At 33.4% G+C, this 21,013-nt stretch overlaps 1 pseudogene; it reads right to left on the bottom strand.

Annotated features, from left to right (window-relative positions):
• Positions 1 to 218: 218 nt before the first annotated feature.
• The window catches only part of LOC133102245 (nuclear receptor coactivator 7-like), a 48,342-nt pseudogene continuing 27,547 nt past the window's right edge, over positions 219 to 21,013 (bottom strand).

Raw genomic sequence — 21,013 nt, 5'->3', positions numbered from 1 at the left:
TTAAACTGAGGGGCTGTGAGGGATGTACCTCAGCTGCTGGTTTCCCTGGTAGTTGATGAGCCAGCCTGATGTCAATTCCCCTTATAAATGGTAGCTTCCTTCCCCCCTGAGTAGCAAAGATGGCTGCCATGTCCTTTCTGCCGTCTGCTGAACATGTGTGTAAGATCTCCTGTCTATTAAACCAGTGATGTCTCTGGTGCTGTCTTGGGGCTCTTCCTTCAGTCTTGAGGCTGGGCAACTACAAGGCTTTCAGGCCTGCGAGGTGCAGCCCAGAAGCCAGTTTTATAAGTCAAGTTCTGGACACTTGCAAATAGCCCAAGCACACCACTGTCATCCTCAGCTGATTCAGAGAAGGATGTGATTCTGCAAGCTGCAATGGAGACAAGGAGGGTTTAAAGTTGATATGCACTTATCTTCAGTGAATGTGAGCATCTCTCAGTATGTAAGAAGAAACTGCCGGCTTTCCTGGATCCATGGTGATCTTTTATCTTCTGACAACTTCTCTCCAAGGAACAACAAACCAGTACTCCGGTTGCTTTCTTCCTTTGTTGTACTGCTGGATCACAGCTGCAGTGTGAGTAGCAAAGGCTTTTCTCATTGGTTTTCCCACTTTATAGAAATATGGGTGGAATCTTAATACTCTTCTCTTCTTTGGAAGGACATATATTTCCAATGGGTACCTGAATTATTTTTAACAGTCATAACTGAATTTCAGATTTATTATCAATGTGCACCTTAGCAGCTGATATCTGAAGTACATACCAAAGAGGAATCTAGTGACTTTTTACTCAGATTTTCTTCTGTTAAAGAACCTAGTTGCAGTGAAAGAGACTTTCTCTCTCCTTCAGGTTTTATCCGGCTCTTAATTGCCCTCAGTTGAGGGATCCCATGCCTGGAGAAAAGAACTACTAAGGGTGATGTATTTTCCCACTGTTTCAATAATTTTTCCATCATTTAATTCTGTCTTCTGCAAGTTTTCATGTATCTGTGACCCTTCTTTGTTCTTATTAAGGTAATATTCGATGAGTTTAACTTTATATCTCCATGTATGTTCAATGTGTTCTCCACCTGGCTTTCTGGGGAACCGAATTGCTTGTCCACTTCCAGCATTATATCATGATTCTCACAGGCTTCTAAATCTAGGGCCCCCTCAGTTCAGCATCACACCCTGTTCCCAAAAAATTCAGAGTTGAGTGTATTTGAATTCCTGTAGCAGAACCAATTATTTGTGACTTAGCTACCTCAGCTCCTTGCAGTCAAGAGAAAGGTACTGCTTTGAGGTGTCTTTTTTGTTCATTCCACTATCAGTTTGAGAAGAAAGTTCTTCTAAGTAAGCAAAGTCATCATCCCCTAAAAAGGAATTTTCTTTGCCTATAGATTCAAATGCAGCATGAGTGTCAGAGGTTCTTGCTGACCTTACTCAGTTCCATCTAACACTAAAATGTGGATATGTTGGGGAGGATACAGTTAAAACAAAATTGGACAGATATTTCTAGTTGTTGAAACTGGGTGATGAGTATATGAAAATTCATTATGCTATTATCTCTCCCAACAAAACAAATATGGAACTTAGGGTATAGCTTTTATGATGAATCCCAGGTCCACTACCTAATAGTTGTGTGACCTTAATATTGTTTCTTCAAATTTTCCTCAGCTGAAAGTAGGAATAATATTTATTTGTACCTATTTTATAGAGTTGTAATGAGTTTTAAATGTGTTAATATTTTTAGGCACTTAGAACAATGCCTTGCTATGTATATTACTTAAATAATAAAAGATAAATATTGCTGGATTATAGTAATTATAAAGAATTTTGCCTCACAATTATGTTTAAAGGATTAATTAATAATGCATACTATAGAATAAATACATACCTAATATTAAGCACATGAATGGTAATGATTTGTAGAGAATCAATTAACAAGATTTATAACCATTCATGTACTTGTATTTTTACCCTAGAATGATAATGGGAGCCTTTTAGAGAGTCTGATTCTAATTCAAAATCTCCCAGTATTTTCATGACAGCCACTGTATGCACTAAATCTAGGAATTAGTTTAAAAATTCCCTTTTACTTATATTCAAGTTGAAAAATCATTTCACTTCTCCTCCAGGTCTGAATAAATATAGATCATTTTTATGAGAAAAAAATCCCCAGAAAGCAAAGAAGATATTTTCTTTTCTGAAATATACATTCAGAAATCTAGCCCCAATGCTTGGCAAATAGATAACATTCCATTAACCAAACAAATCAATCAACCAATCAATCAATATTTAAATGAATTACTTAACAGAATTCAAATGTTTCCTGATTCAAGGTAGCACTAGTAAAACTGTCTGCTTCATAAAATTCACCTGTTAATTCATAATAGAGACTAGTATTCACAGCAAGAAAATCACATTATCTACTTCCTCTTCCCCCAATAAGTTAAAAGTGGTACTTATATCTACTTCTGCCAGAGAACTGCATTTCCTACTCACTGCTGAATGCCCTTGCCTCAAATATAATTCACAGAAGGATGATAATTTACCTTTCTCAATAAGAAATAAATGTTCAGTGGTTTAAAGGAGAGAAAAGTCTCACCTACTTGTTTATTTCAAATGTTTTCCCACAAATTAACCCCAGTTATATTGGCTTTCTCTGAACATGAGAATGTAAATTCCTGGAACAGAGATTCCATTTCGCAAACTAAACGGATGTAGTAGTTTTACAACTCAAGTGGCTGTGGTACTTCATTTCACATTTTCTCAATTAGGATAATAAACCCTGGAACAAGTGAATGGTTGTTAAAAGCTACTAGAGAAATTTACATAAAAAAGAAAATATAAAGTAATATCTTTTTTAAAATTAATTAATTAATTAATTTATTTATTTTTGGCTGTGTTGGGTCTTCTTTGCTGCGCGCGGGCTTTCTCTAGTTGTGGCGAGCGGGGGCTACTCTTCGCTGCGGTGCGCGGGCTTCTCATTGTGGTGGCTTCTCTTGTTGTGGAGCACGGGCTCTCGGCAAGTGGGCTTCAGTAGTTGTGGTACGTGGGCTCAGTAGTTGTGGTGCACAGGCTTAGTTGTTCCGCGGCATGTGGGATCTTCCCAGACCAGGGCTTGAAACCGTATCCCCTGCATTGGCAAGCAGATTCTTAACCACTGCACCACCAGGGAAGTCTCAAAGTAATATCTTTTTAGAAAGAGCAAGTCTAGTTAAGTTATGTAACAAACACAATGAAACAATTCTGGGGAAGATTTTGTATGACAAATTTTACATGATTATAATATCAATTCAATTAATAATCTCAAAAATAACTAAATTTATACTACAGAATTAGATAAAACCTTTTTTAAAAAATTTGAGTATAGTAGACATACAAGAGTATGTTAGTTTCAGGTGTGCAACATAGTGATCTGACATTTAAATACATCATAAAATGATCACCACAATAAGTCTAGTAACCATGTGTTACAATACAAAGTTATTACAGTATTACTGATTATATATCTTATGCTGTATATTGCATTCTCATGAAATTTTTATTTTATAACTGGGAGTTTGTACCTCTTAATCCTTTACCTATTTTACCCATCCCTCATCCCCTCCCCTCTGGCAACTACAAGTTTGAGACTGTTTCTGTTTTGTTTGTGTTTTAGATACACATGTAAGTGAAATCATATGGTATTTGTCTTTCTCTGACTTATTTCACTAAGCTTAATACTCTCTAGGTCCATTCATGTTGTCACAAATGGCACGTTTTCATTTTTCTGTGGCTGAGTAATATTCCATTGTATATACATACCACATCTTCTTTATCTATTCATCTATCCATTCATCTATCAATTTGATACCAAATTTTAAAAGTCAACATTTGATCTTATTGTCAATTAATGAATCAGTCCTTTGTTGTAAGCATCTGTACCTGTATAAACTCAGAATGAGTCAGAAGTTTCATCCTGAATTTTTATCATTTGAAATAAAATTAGGAATATTAATATAAATATTAATTACTTCTACATTTATATCTACTTTAAATTGCTTAAGATCCAATTTATATTATAAAATTATTTTATAGACAATTTGCTAATGAGAGTGTGAGCTCTCTGACAGCAAGTTCTGTGAGGATATAATGCTGTATATTGTTTTAGAAATATGTATTTTAGAAATAATATGGCCTGGATTCTAATTCTGACTTCATCATTTACATGACTTTAGGAAATGACTTAATCTTTCTGAGTCTTAGCTTTCTAATTTTATAAGTGAGGATAATATCCATAAAATATAAATACACATAGAATTTAGGAAATGATTGAAAGCTACCTAATTATGAAGCACATATAATCCTGCTAAAACCTGCCAAAATAACACAAAACAAACAAAAATTACAAGCTAAAACATAATAAACTGTGAGTGAAGTAGTCATTGCTCTAGTTACATTTATATCTAGTTATGTTTATATCTTAAAAAAACAAATTCCTGGTTAAAAGAACAGGGATTATACATTTCTGTAATGCACAATGGGTTGATATGTTAACTGCCATAACTTTTCTAGGAAGAGGATATGATACATGAGGTTTAGAATTCTCACTTATGAAAAAAGATGTTAATTTCTAAATAAAATACTTTGAGAACACATTAAACGCATACTAAAATGCCTTTTTTGAAATTCAAATAAAGGAAAAAGCAAGAAAAGAGAACTAGATAGATTAAAATAATAGACAACTACACAACAAATTAAGAAGTGGTATATTCAATCCAACAATATTAATTAGATTAAATGTTAATGGACAAACTACTTCAACTAAAAGGCAAAGATTGTCAGAAGGGAATAAAACTGTAAACAAGTAAAACCCCTGCCCCAACTAGTTTTCTATACAGATATGCATATGGTTAGTTAGTGACACTTGGTGAAGAGTTATTTCATACTGAATTACCTGTCTACATTTGTCCAACCTTGTTTTTTTTCCTCAGGGTTGTTTTGGCTATATTAGGTTATATGACTCTGCATAAAAACTTAAAAGTCAACCTGTTGACTTATAAAACCTAGGATGTTGATATGCAATCACAGATCAAGTTGGGCAGAGTTGCAGTTTAACAATATCAAATCCTTCAATCCATTAACACCAGATCTCCGTTTATCACATTTTCTTTAATTTCTCTGTGCAGTGCTTTGTAGTTCCCTGCTCTAAGCATATGTGACTAAATATATTCTTTAGTATTTTACTTTTGATGCTACTATGGTTGGGTTTTTTTTTTTTTTTTTTGAGTATTCTGAATTACAAATGGCGTTTGTAATTGATCTTGTGTCCTGTGACCTTGCTAAAATTACTTGATAAAGTAACTGTCCTAATAGATTTTTCTATATCTTTTAGGGTTTGTACCTATAATATTAATACAATAAAATACCTATAATAAAGACAGTTTTATTTCCATTCTAATCTTTGTTATTTATTTGTGTTTCTTCCCTTATTTTATTAGCCATTATTCCTGTTGAATATTGTAGTAAACTATGTAATAAAATAAAGATGTATTATATTATAAATAAATTGTAGTATAAATATACAATGAATATTATCTATAATATATATATTTAAATTACATTTTAAATAAAAATACAAAGAACACAAAAATGATCGACACACTTAAGCAGATACTTCTAAAAGGAAAATATGCACATGGCCAAGAAGCGTATGGAAAAGTACTCAACAATAATACTCATCAGAAAAAATGCAAATTTTGCCATATTGAAGTACTACTCTATGTTACTAGAATGACTATTATTAAAAATACTAAAACCTCAAATGTATACCAAACTCTCTTACATTACTGGCAAAAGTATAAAATTAAACAACCACTTTGTAAAAATTATTTGATAGTTTTTGTAAACATATGTCTATGAGCTAGGAGTTCCACTCACATGTTTATCCAAGTGAAATAAAAATGTATTCACAAATGACTTCTAAAATCATATGCATAGAAGTTTTCTTCACAGTGGCCAAAAAAAGGAAATATTCCATAATAAAAGGGTTGAATAGATAAATATATTGTAAAATAGCCATACAATGGAATACTTTCAGCAATTAAAAGGAGTGAACAACCATTATATGCAATGAAAATTTGACTCTCACAAAAATCATGCTGTTCTTATACAGTTTTTACCCTCTGATTTGATTAGCGTGAATTTTCAGAATAGGCAAAAATTAGGTAACCAAAATTGGAAGAGTGTCTGCCTGCTGAGTAGTAGATGTACTGCAAAGTGGCAAGAGGGAACTTTCTGATGTGAAGAATTTTTTACGTCTTAATATGGATATGAGTTATATGGGTACATTCATTTGTCTGAACTCATTAAACTATATACTTAAGATGTATATCTTCCTGTATATTTATTATACTTAAATAGAAAAAGATTTTTAAAAACAGAGAGGGAGAGAAACTGTGTATATATATGTAGATATATAAAATTATACCTAAGTAAATGAATAGAAATATATGTATAGACCTTGTTTTATTATATTACTTTATTATAGTTTACTACAATATTGTTCAATAATGCACTACTATTAAATTGAAGTGAAACTGTCTTATTTGACAAATCAACCAAAAATATTTTTTGTAAAAAAAAAAAAAAAAGTGACAAATCTCAAATTACAGACATTTTAGGGTAAATTAAGATTTTTGGTAAATTTGTTTGCCTAAAATTAATACTGAATTTATGCTAATAAAACTTATCTCTAGAGATATATACAGAAGTTTTTATAGGTATATTACATATCTTGAATTTGAAAGAAAAGGAAAATGGTGTTGGTGGATGAAATAAAGAAAACAAGATAAGCAAAGTGATAATTTTTGAGGTGCTACACGTGGGTTCATTTTTAATACTTTCTCTTTGGGGTACATTTGAAATTTGCCTAATAAAAGCATGTTTCTATGTGTTTTTTTTAGTTTTGATATCATAAGAAAATTTTCCCCACTATAAGATTTCAAATGTCTCTCATGATTTATTCTAGTTAAATACTTTTTAAAAAAATGTTAGTTTTCATCAATACCTATTCATTGTAGAGCAATGAGAAACTATAGATAGACCAGAGGAAGAGGATAAGCATGCATGATCAAACTGCTTAGAGATAAGGACAATGTTAATGATTTTCACTTAAATAAATACGTCTTAATTGAAGAAATGACACAAAGACAATCTCTAAATGCATCTTACCATATTAAAGGCTGTGGTACATTTGGCTATAAAGAACACTGATTAACTTTGCCTAATTACATGTGTGTTCAAGTGTGTGTGTATTTGTGTCTGTCATGGGTGTGAATGCCCAAGAGTTTATGCAGAAGAGTTAGACAAAACTTGTTACAATTTTTATAACTCAGTTTCAGACACTATCCATTTACATTTTCATATAATTTTACCTTTTGATATAATAAAATAGCTTCATATTCAGCATTTATGAATTTTTTGACAAATGAATGTTAAAATTTATGAAATGCCATTTTGGTATATTGAATTGATTGTAGGGCTATCTAATGTTAAGCTATTTTAACTGAATTGAATAATCAACCAAGAAAGTGAAAATATTAGCAAACAAAAAAGAAAGGAGTAAGAGAAATTAATACTAAAATGTATAATATTAATTAAAAAGTATAATTGTTTTAAAATAATTGTATTGGATGTTTTTATAAAGTATTGAAATAGGAAGCATTGGAAGGTAATTTTTTAAAAAGTTATAAAGCATAAATGTACTCTATTACAACAGAGAAAATGAACATGCTGGAAATAATTTAGACAAAATCAATAAATACAGTTCAGTTAACAACTCTATAGCACAGCATTTAAAAACAAATCAAATGCCTGGATATAAAGGTGGCTTTTGTTATAGTTTAGTCTGAGTGTGTATGGAGTCACAATATGTATAGAGATTGTGGCCCATAAAATTGATTGAGATTGTCTTTGAACAAACTTTTTTTGGTAAATATTTCATTGGTATAAAAAATGTAGTTATAAAGAAGGTGAAAAAGATAATACAAAGTGTATTATCCCTTCAATAAATTAACCATATTACTTATACCATTAAATAAACACTATCTTTGTATATGTTTTGCCCACTTGATCTGCTAAAGAACATCAAAATGTAATAATTGCTTTTTTACTTCTGTCTACTTATATTTGCATTTCCTAACAGTTTTACACAAAGTATTTTTATGACTTTGCAAAAATTTTCATTACAATTATATTTTGATCATGAATTTCACCCTTTCATACAAGGTATAATTTAATGTTCATTATCTTGAGTTCTATTTTATGCAGTATTACTATGGATTTGGAGGGCTCTTTTTATTTACATTAGTTAGACATGGCTTTGATCAACCTTTTGTTTTTAATATTTTTTGTATATTTTTCTTGAGGTATACCCTATATCTACAGCATAGGCTATATTGCATGTTTGAAAACTTAGGAAATACATTTTTAGCAAGAAATTTTAATGCATTTAATTTGTTTTTATGAGCTATATTTGTTTATAATTTGTCATCTTGTTAAAATTTTTATATTTCTTACCCTCTTAGATTTCTTGCTTTTATTTTTGGTTGTATTATTATATATTTAGTGTGCTTTTTCTAGTTGTCGAAGTAAAGATTTAACAGTATCTTTAAAGACTGAAGCCCTCCATTTAAAGCAAAGCTTAAATAAGCTCTTTCTTAGCTCTCCCCCAATTTCCTTCACTTTTCAGTAATTGTTGATATTATCTGGCCTTTAAAAGCTAGAGTTCACATTTATACATACTTTCTCCTTTCAAAAAAACTTATATTGCATTTGCTAATAATATGGTCAGAAATTATTCTACTTTTTAAAAAAATTTAATAGTGTTTATCTGTTAATCCCATAGTCCCAGTTATCCCTCCCTCTCCCTTCCCCTTTGGTAACCATAAGTTTGTTTTCTATGTCTGAGTCTGTTTCTGTTTTATAAATAAGTTCACTTGCATTATTTTTTAGATTCCACACATAAGTGATATTATATGATATTTGTTTTTCTCTGTCTGACTTCACTTAGTATGATAAATTCTAGCTCCATCCATGTTGCTGCAAATGGCATTATTTCATTCTTTTTATGGCTGAGTAATATAGGTAACACCACATCTTTATGCATTCATCTATTTGATGGTCACTTAGGTTGCTTCCATGTTTTGGCAATTATAAATAGTGCCGCCTTGAACTTTGTGGTGCATGTATCTTTTCAAATTAGAGCTTTTGTCTTTTCTGGGTATATGCTCAGGAATGGGATCGCTGGATCGTAGGGTAACTCTATTTTTAGTTTTTTAAGGTATGTCCGTACTGTTCTCCATAGTGGTTTCACCAATTTACATTCCCACCAGTAGTGTAGGAAGGTTCCCTTTTCTCCGCACCCTCTCCAGCACTTATTTGTAGATTTTTTGATGATGGCCATTCTGACCTGTGTGTGGTGATACCTCATTGTAGTTTTGGTTTGCATTTCTCTAATAATTAGTGATGTGGTGCATCTTTTCATGTGCCTGTTGGTCATCTGTATGTCTTCTTTGGAGAAATGTCTATTTAGGTGTTCTGCCTATTTTTTGATTGGGTTGTTTGGTTTTTTGTTGATATTGAGTTGTATGAGCTGTTGGTATATTTTGGAGATTAAGCCCTTATTGGTCCCATCGTTTGCAAATATTTTCTCCCAGTCCTTAGGTTGTATTTTCATTTTATTTATGGTTTCCTTTGTTGTGCAAAACCTTATAAGTTTGATTAGGTCCCATTTGTTTATTTTTGCTTTTATTTATATTGCCTTGGGGGACTGACCTAAAAAATGTTGCTAAGATTTATATCAGAGAATGTTTTGTCTATGTTCTCTTCTAGGAGTTTTATGGTTGTCATGTCTTTAAGTCTCTAAGCCATTTTGAGTTATTTGAGTTATTTTTGTGAATGATGTGAGGGAATGTTCTAACTTCATTGAATTACATGTGGTTATCCAGCATTCCCAACACCACTTGCTAAAGAGACCACTTTTTATATATTTAATTTGTAATCCTTAAAACAGGTCTCATTATAAAATGATACTCTTTTTTGGTTATCAATATTCAAGTTTTCTTTGTTACTTGGAAACCACCCTCAAATAATTTTTAGAAGAGTAAATACATCAAATGTTTTTTGAAATCTTACTTATCTGATGTTCTTTCTGTGACATTTGTAATGAAAATAGCTGGGTATAAAAATAGTCTGTGATACACATTTGTTCATTGCAGTATATATGTTGTCATGGTAACAATTTTTATTTAAATTTGTAAAAGATGTTTTGGTCATTTCTGAGTTTTGTTTCTTTACATATATATTTGCATTCAATACGATTTTTCTTTATGTTTATAATAGAATCATAGTATGCATGGAAGTGTACATTTTTTTAGAATATCATTTGGAGTTTTTCTGGTTTATCATTCTACTTTTACTTTGTTACATTTCTTTTACTTCCTTGGTTTATTCTTCAGGAATATCAATTAACAATTTACTGTATATCCATTTCCTGAATTACACATATAAACTTTCCTCAAAGTTTTTTTTTTTCAACTCTCTTAAATTTATTTGCATTTTTGGATGTTTTCAAATCTGTTTCTACCTCATTGATTTAATTTTCTTTAATATCAATTTTGCTTCTTAGTTAAGGGTTTAACTATTTGATTATAGTATTGTGATTTAGTAGATGCACTCTTATGTTTTTTTTTCTTATTCACATTTCATTCTACTGCCATCTCATCTCACCCTTTTTCACTTTTTGGCTGTTTTTACTGATAATATTTTCTTGGTTCTTATTTCATGAAGAATGTGTCTTTTTCTTGCTCATGACAGTGCCAAACTTTTTTTCTGAAATTTGAAAGGTGAGGACCCTAAATTATGTCTTTATTTCAGATGTAGCCACTTGTGGTATTCACTTTCCCTTCTGCTATATTTTTAGTGGAAATATTTTCAGATTTTTTTTTACTTAATAAGGTGGTTTTGGCTTATATTTTATGGTTATGTACTTATGTCCTCTTGAAAGTATTATTTTTGACAATTAAAAATAAATCCTTTTCTTATATGTTAAGCTACAGGTCAAGTTGATACGTTTACCATATCATGCTTTACATATTTATTGGCTTTCTCCAGAAACTTCCTTGTACTCCTCTACTTGGTTCTCTACATAATTTTAAATAATGTGCAAACTAAAGTTCTCCAGAATGCATAATTAATAGTATGCTTTCGTCTTCAACTCTTTCTCCAGTGGTGTATTTGATAAACTATTCCTCCAACAATAGAATCAGTGGTTTCCCTCAATTCATTTTTAGAACTCCTCCCTATTCCTTTCTTTATGCATAAATATATCCTGTTATTTCTCACTCTAAAAAGCCGTTAAAAGATGATATCCAAGAAGTACTGATGGCTCACAGAGGCCTCAGAACAAAATCCTAAGAGGCAGATTGAAAGTTGTCCAGTTTTCTGATTGTTACATGCTCTGATTCTCTAACACAGAAAACAGATGGTGTAGGGGACTGCATAATTCTTGTAACATTTTTTTAGATATATTCTATATTATATTTTTAAATGGGTGTTTTAGGCAAAGAGTTGAAGCTTAAATATACTTTAAAAGAATATGGCTCCATCTGTCTTTAATAAGTGTTGATACATCCACAATTCAGGCGTTCAATTGTCTGAGTCTAGTTTGGAGAGTACACCAATGTGTTTATGGTTATCTTACTGAAAATTTTGTATAGACAATATTGTCGGCTTTTAGCCATATTATTTTGAATTGAATGTATTACTTATTTAATTAGAGAAAAATACATTTGCCCCAGTCTTCTCATAATCTGTTAGAGTAATCATAAATTAGTTGAAACTTTTAGAGGGCAATTTGATGATATCTATTATGTTCTAAATGTTACGTATTTGCTGTCCAAATAATTTCACCTAAGAAAATTTATAGAGATATGTTCAAAAAAATGTGCAGTAATTATATGTTCATTAGTCTTTGTAGCATTACTTGAAATTGAAATAAACCTGGAAAAAGTTGAAATGTTTATCAGCTGAGGGTTGTTTAGATATTAAGCATACCTTGAATAGAATGAGGTGCATCCAATTGTACTGGTTTATAAATTCCTCAAAATTCTATTGTAAATTTTAAAGCAAGTTTTTGGAGGATATGAATAATATTTTCCATTTATACACATAAAGGCTATAAGATGATGCACATATTAATATTTTTATAGTCTTTATAAAATATGTGTGTTTCTGTGTTAATTTGTTTAACTCAGGTGTATAACTAGAGGATTGTGAAGAAGCAAGGAGAATGTTATACTTTTGAGTATATATATTATTTTGTTTTATTTTTTAAGCAGATTTATTTTCATAAATTATAAAATAGTTAAGGAAAAAAGCAAAAGGAGATTTTTTAAAGTAATCCTATTTCAAAATATTATAAAACAAATATGATGTGCATGATTAGAGATTTGTAATCTATAGCATACTATAAAAAAGTTATAATTATATTTTGTTTGTGAATCCCACAGGACAACACTTAAGCACAGGATTTTTTACATATCAGATAGTGTGCTTTTGTAATATACATATCTATGGGGTAAACATGATTCTTTTTTTATAATCATTTAACTCTTACTTATTTTGAAAAATTGTTTACAGCCAGAGGAATTCTGCTTAAAGCATATCATTTTACTTGTGTTTCAGTTACTCTTTTACTCTTAAAAAAAATAATGTATTAGCTTTAGAAAAAACATATGGAAGAATGTCCTTTGCATAGTCTTAATAGGAAACAGCTATATTTCAGTTAATTATCAGACTATTCTAATTTTTATGCCTTTGCATGTACTGTTTTTAATAAAAAATAATGCTTTAGGGACATCCCTAGTGGTGCAGTGGTTAAGAATCCACCTGCCAATGCAGGGGACACGGGTTCGATCCCTGTTCCGGGATGATCCCACATGCCGTGGAGCAACTAAGCCCATGAGCCACAACTACGGACCCTGCCCTCTAGAGCCCGCAAGCCACAACTACTGAGCCCACATGCCATAACTACCAAAGCTCACGCGCCTAGAGCCCATGCTCCACAACAAGAGAAGCCACCACAATGAGAAGCCCGTGCACAGCAACGAAGAGTAGCCCCTGCTCGCAGCAACTAGAGAAAGCCCGTGTGCAGCAACGAGCAACGAAGCCCCAGCACAGCCAAAAATAAATAAAAATAATGCTTTAAAATATCATAATGATGAGTAGATAGATTTATGGTTTTGAAAATAACAAATCTGACTTTATTTTCTATATTTTCATTTAACATTGCCATATTGATTGAGAAGAATGGTGGGAGAATGCCCTAGCAGGTAGCAACCATCTGTGTTAGCATCAACATGTCCAAACCAGAAGGCATATAGGTTCATAAAGGTAAGATACTGAATTAAGAATGACTTTTACAGTCTTTTAAACAATAAAGAACTATGGATATACTTATGTAGCACAAAATTGATGTATATGCAGAGTTCATAGACTGGTTGAAAGTAGGGCATCTCTTATTAACCAGTGGACAACTTAATCTTTAAGAATTAGTTGAGATCTTACAGTATACTATTAAAAATATCTAATCTATGTTGACAAAAGGCTCATGAGCTTCGATAGGTGGCTAGGAACACATCTTTTGAACAAACATCCTGGGCTTTCCATTACCCTCTTCCTGCCTTTCATCCTCTGAAAGTCATCCAAAGCCTGACTATTATTTCCTTTATATCTGCCAACTGTCCCTCCATTGCTCCTGTGCGTTTCTCTGACAGGACTCCTGAGGAGACGCATCACTCAGTGCCCGAGTGGTTTGATTACAGGTTTTTTTTCTCTGTAAAAAATCTCTCTAAAATTTAATGTTTTTTTTTTTATGGAAAAGATAATGGAAACAGAACTGGCACAGTGGTTTTTATGGCAAATGTTATTACAAATATGGTGATGTGCAAAATTCATTAAGTGGTTCTCATTTAAACTTCAAACTCTAATAGGTGCTGGATTTTCACAAAGCAAAGCGGAGGCCCTATTGGAGTCCTGGGTTCTATTCAAGGTCATGCATCTGATTTGCTGGGCAATCTTTGGCAAAGTCACTTATGTCACCTTAACCCAATCTAGTGGGTTTTCCCCCATCTGTGAAAAATTAGGTTAATAACACATGTTTATTTGTAAAGTGCTTTGGTATGCTCAGAGTAAAAATGTCACAAGTACAAATATTGTTAGTATTGTACTTATTAATTGCTGAGGATAGCTTCAGTGCACCTTTGCTATTTAAAAATCCTGCTTGCAGCTGTGAAAACATTATGCTTAACACATGTAATTTTCAGTGATGTTTGTTGTAGAACTCACAGGGAATGCAGCTGCTGGAGTGGCCATTTATTAAGAGAAGAGTGCTAAAGGAAAAGAAAAACTGTAGGTATTTAAAAGTTAGTGGTGGGGCTTCCCTGGTGGCGCAGTGGTTGAGAGTCTGCCTGCCAATGCAGGGGACACAGGTTCGAGCCCTGGTCTGGGAAGATCTCACATGCCGCGGAGCGACTAGGCCCTTGAGCCACAATTGCTGAGCCTGCGCATCTGGAGCCTGTGCTCCGCAACAAGAGAGGCCGCGATAGTGAGAGGCCCGCGCACCGCGATGAAGAGTGGCCCCCACTTGCCGCAACTAGAGAAAGCCCTCGCACAGAAACGAAGACCCAACACAGCCATAAATAAATAAATAAATAAAAGTTAGTGGTGAAAAAAATATATATATATGTCAAATATCAGATTATTTTAATTTTATGACTTTGTACTATTTTCAATAAAAATAATGCTTTAAAATATTATAGTACTGAGTAGATAGATTTATGGTTTTAAAGCTTAAGTAGATCAACAAACCTAATTGTATTTTCTGTATTTTCATTTAACATTGCCATATTAACTTGGAGAAGAATGGTGGGAAAATGTCCCAACAGGTAACATCAAAATGTTAGCATCAAAATGTCCAAACCAGATGGCATATATGTTCATGAAAATTGATACCGAATTAAAACTTTTCCAGTCTTTTAAACAAAAAACCTTATATTTGTGTATATATAATATACATATACATACACACACACACACACACACATATTATATATACCAAACACTCCTGTATCTATCACCAAAGAAGGAAAAGACTGTGGGGCTTGTTTTTTTTTTTTTTTTTTTTTGTCTGTGTTGGGTCTTCGTTTCTGTGCAAGGGCTTTCTCTAGTTGCGGCAAGCAGGGGCCACTCTTCATCGCGATGCGCGGGCCTCTCACTATCGCGGCCTCTCTTATTGGGAGCACAGGCTCCAGACGCGCAGGCTCAGTAGTTGTGGCTCACGGGCCTAGTTGCTCCGCGGCATGTGGGATCTTCCCAGACCAGGGATCGAACCTGTGTGCCTTGCATTGGCAGGCAGATGCTCAACCACTGCGCCACCAGGGAAGCCAAACTGTGGGGCTTTTTGTTTTGTTTTGTTACTGTCAGTCTCTTGCCTTTACCATCTTCCCCTAGGCCCATCAATTCCTTTCTCTTCCACAGGGTTTGCTTTTATGTACAGTGTATTACTGCATTTTTGTTTCTCAGTAAGGATAGACATATTAAAATATTATAATAAAATAGGGGAAAAAGTTAGGCAGCAAGTATGAAAGATACAGATCTTTGTAAAAATTACATCTTCTCCTCTTTGATCCCTTCAAGCTCAATAGCATTTGTTCAGTTTGGCAGCAGAGGGATTAAAAGTATTTGTTTCTCTTCACCTACATATTTTTTCTTTTACTGATCTCTGTCCATGTGTTATATTATTTACTACACCCAAAATTACCTATAGTCACAAACGTTTATTGTCAGTCTTTCAAAGGTGGTGTGTGTAGATTCTTTGAGCTTCATACCATCAGCAGTTGTGTTGCTGCTTATGGAGAGGCGTGGGTTGACAGAAGATAAGACCCTGATGTGAGGGGGAGAGAAAGGCACTAAAGCCCTTCCTTAGCTACCTGCTTCTTGCTCTTCACCATCTAGCTGAATTAGAACTCCTCTATACAATTTCTTTTAGTGGAAACAAAATAAGGTTTTATATTCAGGGAGGATATAATTAGTAAAAAAGTCCTTATTTACAGAAGGAGAAACAGAAAAAAAGAAAAAGAGAGCCCTAAGAGGGGTGGATTTACAATGTCCAGCTTGTTTTCCACTTTTCTTTTGCTGCTGCTTTCAATTGCCTCTTTCATCTCTCATTTTTCCTTACTCTATTTTTTCATTTTCCCTTTTATTCTCCTTCTCTGCTTTCTTCACTCTCTAGATTGTGCAGTTTTACTTGTGGCCATTTAACTGATAGGAAAAAGTCATCTAAAGAATGTGTAGCTAGTAAGCTGAAATGGAACCATGACAAAATAAAGTGACTGTACAGATTATTCAGGTAAATTATAAACAAGTCAATCTGCAAGGGAAGTGACACACACAGATGTTTTACGTTAACCAAATTAAATACTGTTCACAACATGTTTTGCTTAGGTTTTATGGGCCTTATATAACAGACACCCTTGTGAATACGATATTATCAGGCTGTTTATTTTTAAACTCATTAGGAGAGGGTTGGGTTAATAATACGCTTTTATTAGTGTCACTCTCTTCTCTTATTTCATTTATTCCTTTTCATTCACATATTCCTCTCACCTCCCTACCCATCTCTACTCTGCTACAATCTTTCTATACTATCTTTTTTTGTTGTTGTTTGCTTCTACATGTTCTTATAACAATGTACTACTGTATTATGTTATAAAACTTATTTTATTGCATGTGCTTGGTTCACTGAGCACTATGATTTTAAGATCCATTTGTGGACATAGGCGATATTTTAATCTAATGCTCCTAAGAGAGGCATCCTTTAAAGTGGAATGAGTTTTACTTTGGGGGGCAGTTAAGCTACTTGGGGATCAGTTTGAGACTTTAAAGTTTTGTTAGGGTAGGCTAGCCTAGACTTTACCTTAACTAGTTAAGCCTTACTACAAGCTGAGGCCCTTCTAGGCTTACTACAAGCTGAGGCCCTTCTACTGAATATCATAGGTGTTCAGTTAATTCTTTCTGATCTGGCTGGTTGGATCTTGAATATATTCTACTCTGTTTGAATCTGAAGAACTTTTTTTTTTTTACCATCTTTATTGGAGTATAATTGCTTTACATTGTTGTGGTAGTTTCTGCTCTACAACAAAGTGAATCAGCTATACGTATACATATATCCCCATATCTCCTCCCTCTTGCGTCTCCCTCCCACCCTCTCTATCCCACCCCTCTAAGTGGTCTAAAAGCACCGAGCTGATCTCCCTGTGCTATGCAGCTGCTTCCCATTAGCTATCTATTTTACATTTGGTAGTGTATATATGTCCATGCCACTCTCTCACTTCTTCGCAGCTTGCCTTTCCCCCTCCCCATGTCCTCAAGTCCATTCTCTACATCTGCGTCTTTACTCCTGTCCTGCCTCTAGTTTCATCAGAACAGTTTTTTTTAGAGTCCCTATATATGTGTTACCATACGGCATTTGCTTTTCTCTTTCTGACTTACTTCACTCTGTATGACAGACTATAGGTCCATTCACCTCACTACAAATAACTCAATTTCATTTCTTTTTATGGTTGAGTAATATTCCATTGTATATATGGGCCACATCTTCTTTATACATTCATCTGTTGATGGACACTTAGGTTGCTTCCATGTCCTGGCTTATGTAAATAGTGCTGCAGTGAACACTGTGGTACATGACTCTTTTTGAATTATGGTTTTCTCAAGGTATATGCCCAGTAGTGGGATTACTGGGTCATATGGTAGTTCTATTTTTAGTTTTTTAAGGAACCTCCATGCTGTTCTCCATAGTGGCTATATCAGATTACATTCCCACCAACAGTGCAAGAGGGTTCCCTTTTCTCCACACCCTCTCCAGCATTAATTGTTTGTAGATTTTTTGAAGATGGCCATTCTGACTGGTGCGAGGTGATACCTCATTGTAGTTTTGATTTGCCTTTCTCTAATGATTAGTGACGTTGACCATCCTTTCATGTGTTTGTTGGCAATCTGTATATCTTCTTTGGAGAAATGTCTGTTTAGGTCTTCTGCCCATTTTGGGGTTGTTTGTTTTTTTTATATTGAGCTGCATGAGCTGCTTGTATATTTTGGAGATTAACCCTTTGTCAGTTGCTTCGTTTGCAAATATTTTTTCCCATTCTGAGGGATGTCTTTTCGTCTTGTTTATGGTTTCCTTTGCTGTGCAAAAGCTTTTAAGTCTCATTAGGTCCCATTTGGTTATTTTTGTTTTTATTTCCATTTTTCTAGGAGGTGGGACAAAAAAGATCTTGCTGTGATTTATGTCATAGAGTGTTCTGCCTATGTTTTCCTCTAAGAGTTTTATAGTGTCTGGCCTTACATTTAGCTCTTTAATCCATTTTGAGTTTACTTTTGTGTATGATGTTAGGGAGTGTTCTAATTTCATTCTGTTACATGTAGCTGTCCAGTTTTCCCAGCACCACTTATTGAAGAGGCTGTCTTTTCTCCATTGTATAGTCTTGCTTCCTTTATCAAAGATAAGGTGACCATATGTGCATGGGTTTATCTCTGGGCTTTCTATCCTGTTCCATTGATCTATATTTCTGTTTTTGTGCCAGTACCATACTGTCTTGATTACTGCAGCTTTGTAGTATAGTCTGAAGTCAGGGAGCCTGATTCCTCCAGCTCCATTTTTCTTTCTCAAGATTGCTTTGGCTATTTGGGGTCTTTTGTGTTTCCATATCAATTGTGAAATTTTTTGTTCTAGTTCTGTGAAAAATGCCATTCATAGTTTGATAGGGATTGCATTGAATCTGTGGATTGCTTTGGATAGTATAGTCATTTTCACAGTATTGATTCTTCCAATCCAAGAACATGGTATATCTCTCCATCTGTTTGTATCACCTTTAATTTCTTTCATCAGTGTCTTATAGTTTTCTGCATACAGGTCTTTTGTCTCCCTAGGTAGATTTATTCCTAGGTATTTTATTCTTTTTGTTTCAATGATAAATGGGAGTGTTTCCTTAATTTCTCTTTCAGATTTTTCATCATTAGTGTATAGGAATGCAGGTGATTTCTGTGCATTAATTTTGTATCCTGCTGCTTTACCAAATTCATTGATTAGCTCTAGTAGTTTTCTGGTAGCACCTTTAGGATTCTCTATGTATAGTATCATGTCATCAGCAAACAGTGACAACTTTACTTCTTCTTTTCCGATTTGGATTCCTTTTGTTTCTTTTTCTTCTCTGACTGCTGTGGCTAAAACTTCCAAAACTATGTTGAATGATAGTGGTGAGAGTGGCCAACCTTGTCTTGTTCCTGATCTTAGTGGAAATGGTTTCAGTTTTTCACCATTGAGAACGATGTTGGCTGTGGGTTTGTCATATATGGCCTTTATTATGTTGAGGTAAGTTCCCTCTATGCCTACTTTCTGGAAAGTTTTTAGCCTAAATTGGTGTTGAATTTTGTCAAAAGCTTTTTCTGCATCTATTGAGATGATCATATGGTTTTTCTCCTTCAATTTGTTAATATGGTGTATCACATTGATTTGCGTATATTGAAGAATCTTTGCATTCCTGGGATAAACCCCGCTTGATCATGGTGTATGATCCCTTTAATGTGCTGCTGGATTCTGTTTGCTAGTATTTTGTTGAGAATTTTTGCATCTATGTTCATCAGTGATATTGGCCTGTAGTTTTTTGTGTGTGTGTGACATCTTTGTCTGGTTTTGTTATCAGGGTGATGGTGGCCTCGTAGAATGAGTTTGGGAGTGTTTTTCCCTCTGCTATTGAAGAACTTTTCAACATAAATTTTCCTAGTTGTTTTTCCCCTGAATTTCTTCTTTGACATGTCTTATGGTTCCTATGCTTATATCCCTAAGTATTTACTCAGAGACTTAAGATTACTCCTACTTAGATACATGGAGCTCTTTTTGGGGGGAGGGGTAGCTTCCTCCTCTCCAATAATCTCCTTCACAAATTCCAGGTGCTAAACTCCCTAAATGCTTCTCTCTGTCTCTTTGGCAGTGCTTTTTGTCCAATATCTGAACAGTTGTTTAGTATATTTTTCTCAGTTATCTATTATGAGTAGTTAATTTCAGTGCCATTTCTTCCATTCTGGCCAAAAGCAGAAGTAAGAAAATTTGGAATCTACATCTTTTCTGCTTAGATAGTATCACTTGATTATCAAAGCTTGAACTTTTCAACACAAAAGAAAAAACTCCAAATTATAAATGTAAAATGCTTTGTTGGATGCTGAAAATGCAAACTAGCATAAAATATAGGCAGATTAACTCATCTATGATTAATCATCTAGTATTAGCTGAATAAATTTGTATCAGTTCATATCGCTAGTGATATGGTTTCCTTGGAAGAAACAAAAACACTAGATTACCAGTAGATTAGATAATCAAAAACTAGTCTTTATGAAAGAAATAGCTGAAATGATGCTATAATCCCAGAAAAGGGTGAACATTGACAAATAGGTTATGTATTGTATTAATTAATAAGACATGCATAAGGTATTTATTACCAACTTATATAAAGCCAAAAATTAAAATTGGTTCTTTTTAGTAGAAACTCAGTCCAATGTGGTGGGATGGGGCTTGTGAAGAAGAACGTACCTTTTTTTAAAAAATCTGTGTATATAAAATATGATAAATAAATCAATTACATAAATAAAATGCAATTATACTTACGAGTGTTATTTATACAATTATAATAAATCTTCATAGAATAGTGGTATTGATTTGGGTCTTGAATTCCAGAAGGGATTTTTGCACATCTGGAAGAGAAGGAAGGAAATTGGTGCTGGAAGAGAAAAAAAGGGAGAATAAGAAATTTTTCATAAACCAAAGCATAATGGTGAAGAATAAACAATTGAGAAGATCACTGTCGTTAAGTCAGAGTTCTGTTGTAGGGTGTCACAAAAGAGAAAGATAAAAAAAAAAGAAATATGTAGAGT

This window comes from Eubalaena glacialis, chromosome 12 (genome assembly GCF_028564815.1).
Source record: "Eubalaena glacialis isolate mEubGla1 chromosome 12, mEubGla1.1.hap2.+ XY, whole genome shotgun sequence".
In the NCBI taxonomy this organism is placed as follows: domain Eukaryota; kingdom Metazoa; phylum Chordata; class Mammalia; order Artiodactyla; family Balaenidae; genus Eubalaena; species Eubalaena glacialis.
This window is presented reverse-complemented; position numbering and strand designations above follow the sequence as displayed.